Source organism: Sapajus apella, unplaced genomic scaffold, assembly GCF_009761245.1.
Source record: "Sapajus apella isolate SASKATOON/1434 unplaced genomic scaffold, GSC_monkey_1.0 scaffold62, whole genome shotgun sequence".
Taxonomy (NCBI): Eukaryota; Metazoa; Chordata; class Mammalia; order Primates; family Cebidae; genus Sapajus; species Sapajus apella.
The window spans coordinates 17,587,271-17,591,803 of record NW_022437002.1 but is presented as its reverse complement, the minus strand read 5'-3'; the positions used below and the strand labels follow the sequence as shown (position 1 = coordinate 17,591,803).

The window sequence follows — 4,533 nt, the reverse complement described above, 5'->3', positions numbered from 1 at the left end:
GAAAAGATATTTGAATCTGAAAAAAAAAAAAAAAAAAAAAAAAGAAGCAAAATACCTTCTTCATTAGATAGTCTTTCAGGATCTCTGGGCATTGGACAGACCAATATAGTATTATTTAAATGGCCAATTAGTAGTTAATTAGAGCTCTGGAATTCCCTGGCCAAACCCTGTCTGAAAACTCCCTTGAGACTGAAGCAGTAAATCCAGTTTATAACACTGATCAAAAACATTCTCCCGTGAAAAACCCTACAGTTTTGTCCCAGCTAAGGCAGTAGGGGCCGAATTCTTACACACTTAAAAAGTAGCTACTCTGGGCCGTGTACAGTGGTTCACGCCTATAATCCCAGCACTTTGGGAGGCCAAGGCAGGCAGATCACCTGAGGTCGGGAGTTTGAGACCAGGCTGACCAACATGGAGAAACCCTGTCTCTACTAAAAATACAAAATTAACCAGGCGTGGTGGCAGATGCCTGTAATCCTAGCTACTCTAGAGGCTAAGGTAGGAGAATCGCTTGAACCCGGGAGGCGGAGATTGCCATGAGCCGAGATTGTGCCACTGCACTCCAGTCTGGGTGACAGAGCAAGACTGTCTCAAAAAAAAAAAAAAAAATAGCTACTCTGAGGGCACTGTCTATAGGTTAGCTCTGCTTCGCAAAGAGCAATAATTAAAAGAAAAAGAAAAATGCCTATAGTTTTTTTTTCTTCCCAGGAAGGAGAAGAATAGAAGTCAAAGTGCAATTTTCAGGCCTAGATTAGTTCCCCATAAGTGAACTAATGTTCTCTCTTGTCAACAGTTCCAGGCCACCATCCAAAGTGGCTGTGTTTGGCTCAGTTTTAGAGGAGGCTGACTTACCATACTGCCTGCTCCCTACGAACTCAGAGAGTAATAATAAGTATTTGGGAGAGCTATTTTTAAATTTTATATTTAATCTTCTTGCTATCATATGTTAGAAGGAAGCAGGTACTTATTAAAAACATAAGCTTTGAATAAAGAGACCCCCCTAAACAGGCTTTGTGTGAGCAACATAGCTGTTTATTCACCTGCATACAGGTGGGCTAAGGCCGAAAAGGGTGTTAGCAAAGGGCGGTGGGATAGGAGTTGGTTTTATAGGTTTGGGGTGGGCAGCGGAAAGTTACAGAGTAAGATTATTTACAGTGGTGGGGGTAGGGGTAAGGAGTATACATGACCACAAGTTCTGTTACAGTGGCGGGTAGGGGTGAGGCAGAAGAGCAGTTAAGATGGCAGGATGGGGCCATTTTTGCTGCCTGGATGCGGAGCGAGAGGCTGAGAGAGTCGGAGACACTATCCGCTTCCCTCTGTTGCGCAGACCCTGCCGGAGCTGCTGCCACTATGGATAATTGGGAGGATCTGGTGTACCAGGCGAAGCTGGCCGAGCAGGCTGAGCGATATGACGAAATGGTGGAGTCAATGAGGAAGGTAGCAGGGATGGATGTGGAGCTGACAGTTGAAGAAAGAAACCTCCTATCTGTTGCATATAAGAATGTGATTGGAGCCAGAAGAGCCTCCTGGAGAATAATCAGCAGCATTGAACAGAAAGAAGAAAACAAGGGAGGAGAAGACAAGCTAAAAATGATTCGGGAGTATCGGCAAATGGTTGAGACTGAGCTAAAGTTAATCTGTTGTGACATTCTGGATGTACTGGACAAACACCTCATTCCAGCAGCTAATACTGGCGAGTCCAAGGTTTTATATTATAAAATGAAAGGGGACTACCACAGGTATCTGGCAGAGTTTGCCACAGGGAATGACAGGAAGGAGGCTGCGGAGAACAGCCTCGTGGCTTATAAAGCTGCCAGTGATATCGCAATACAGAACTTCCGCCAACGCATCCTATTCGCTTAGGTCTTGCTCTCAATTTTTCCGTATTCTACTACAAAATTCTTAATTCCCCTGACCGTGCCTGCAGGTTGGCGAAAGCAGCTTTTGATGATGCAATTGCAGAACTGGATACGCTGAGTGAAGAAAGCTATAAGGACTCTACACTTATCATGCAGTTGTTATGTGATAATCTGACACTATGGACTTCAGACATGCAGGGTGATGGTGAAGAGCAGAATAAAGAAGCGCTGCAGGACATGGAAGACGAAAATCAGTGAGACATAAAAGCCAACAAGAGAAACCATCTCTGACCACCCTACTCCTCCCCTCCCCACCCCTTGGAAACTCCCCACTGTCACTGAGAACCACCAAATCTGACTTTACATTTGGTCTCAGAATTTAGGTTCCTGCCCTGTTGGGTTTTTTCTTTTTTTTTTTTTTTTAAACAGTTTTCAAAAGTTCTTAAAGGCAAGAGTGAATTTCTGTGGATTTTGCTGGTCCCAGCTTTTAGGTTCTTTAAGACACTAACAGGACTGCATAGAGGCTTTTTCAGCATGACTGTACTGTCTCCGTGCCAGATGTGGCAAGATCACCATTAGAAATGGAAATTACATGTGAAAGCCATTAGACTTGTAGCTGGTGCAAGCATCTAAGAGAGGTTAATCACACTGTCGAGGCAGAGGTGGGATCACTTTTCATTTTTCTAATTGTTTAAACCGTATTTTATACCAGTGTTTGAAAGTAATTGGGTGTTAGCTTGAGATGGTTCAGGTTGTTTGGGGAGGGAGTTTGTTGTAATGGTTTTACTGTAAAAAGTGTTTGAAGCTCTGCTGAAATGTTGCTGAAAAGCATGGTGCTGGTAACAGTTCAACAATCCGTGCATCGTGGCTGCTCAGTCTTGCCTACTTGACTCTCCCACTGAAGCAGGTTAGCGTTGGAGGTGGTGTGGAAAAGCCAGCATGCCTGTTCAATTCTTTGTTTCTCCTCCTTCCCCCTCCCCTCCCTCGTTCCCTCACCCCTCCCCTCCTTTGCTCGCTCAGCCTCTTTTGTTCAGTATATGTAACTTGAAGCTAATTTGTACTACTGGATATCTGACTGGAGCCACCGATACAGAATCTGTATTGTTCTTACTGAAACACAGCATGGATTAACATTAAACTTAAATAAAACAAAACTAAATTAAAAAAAAAAAAAAAGAGATGGCAGGATGGGTGAGAGGTATTCACATTATCATAAGAACAGTTAAGATGGCAGGGTTGGATGAGGGGCTTGTCCGGGGAAGCTCCGCTGGGTGATTAGGGACAATGGGGAACGCAGGCAGCGGGTGGGAGATGATCAGCCGAGGCAAGCAGGACTTCAGACTTTCAGGCTCCAGGCTTGCATATGAAGACCTGACAGTACTAAGTTCTTTGAAAACGGGAAAATTGAGACTAATTAATTCAGCAAATACCTGTTCAGCACTTTGTCTGCATCTGACATGAATATGGGACTTGCACACTTACGACAGATACCAATAAATGGGGTGAGGGCAGGATTCCATTAGCCTCCTGGGTCCAACATGACACTCAAAAATAAGATCACCAAATGACAACTTCATGACACTCAAAATAAGATCACCAAATCCTGATGACACTTACAAATAAGATCACCAAATGTGGCTGGGCATGATGGCTCATGCCTATAATCCCAACACTTTGGTAGGCCGAGGTGGGTGGTTCACCGGAGATCAGGAGTTTAAGACCAGCCTGGCCGACACGGTGAAACCCCACCTCTACTAAAAATACAAAAATTAGCTGGATGTGGTGGCACACACCTGTAGTCCCAGCTGCTTGGGAGGTCGAGGCAGGAGAATCGCTTGAACCCAGGAGGTGGAGGTTGCAGTGAGCCATGATAGCGCTTGCGCTCTAGCCTGGCAATAGAGTGAGACTCTGTCTCAAAAAAAACCCACAAAAACTAAAAAAACAAAAAACACACAAACAAAAAAAAGATCACCAAATGTGTAGCTAGCTACAGGAGAGCGTCTCCTGCCTGAAGCATTCATGCATTCATTCCTCATTCACAGAGCACCAACTATTTACTGGTGATAAGCTAGATGTTGGTATGCAGAGGTGAAGACATGGCCCTGCCTGCAAGGAATGCATAGTTCAATGCAATGGTTCTGTTTCTATTCAATACTCTAAGATACTTACAACCACCATAACCTTGACTTGCAAAGATCATGGTCCAAAGGGGGAAGAGAAAAACAAATTATCAACAATTACACGATTATGTTAGCGTATGATAGAAATATGCCTTTGGGAGGCCAAGGCGGGTGGATCATGAGGTCAAGAGATCGAGACCATCCTGGTCAACAAGGTGAAACCCTGTCTCTACTAAAAATACAAAATTAGCTGGGCATGGTGGCACACGCCTGTAGTCCCAGCTACTAGGGAGGCTGAGGCAGGAGAATTGCTTGAACCCAGGAGGCAGAGGTTGCGGTGAGCCGAGATAGCGCCATTGCACTCCAGCCTGGGTAACAAGAGCGAAACTCCGTCTAAAAAAAAAAAAAAGAAAGAAATATGCACAGTGTATGGTGGAAATACTGAGGACTAGGCACTGAAAATCAGACTGGGAAAGGGGAGATTGTCAGGAAAGGTATCACAGAGCTGGTAATACTTAAGCCCAATTTTTTTTTTTTTTTTTTTTTTTTTGAGA

The 4,533-nt window shown here is 44.2% G+C and overlaps 1 pseudogene across 1 annotated transcript; it reads left to right on the top strand.

Annotated features, from left to right (window-relative positions):
• The first annotated feature begins 1,257 nt into the window (after positions 1–1,257).
• LOC116529481 lies at positions 1,258–2,497 on the top strand (annotated as a pseudogene). Its single transcript, XR_004259520.1, has one exon. The product of XR_004259520.1 is annotated as a 14-3-3 protein epsilon pseudogene (transcript).
• The last annotated feature ends 2,036 nt before the right edge of the window (positions 2,498–4,533 follow it).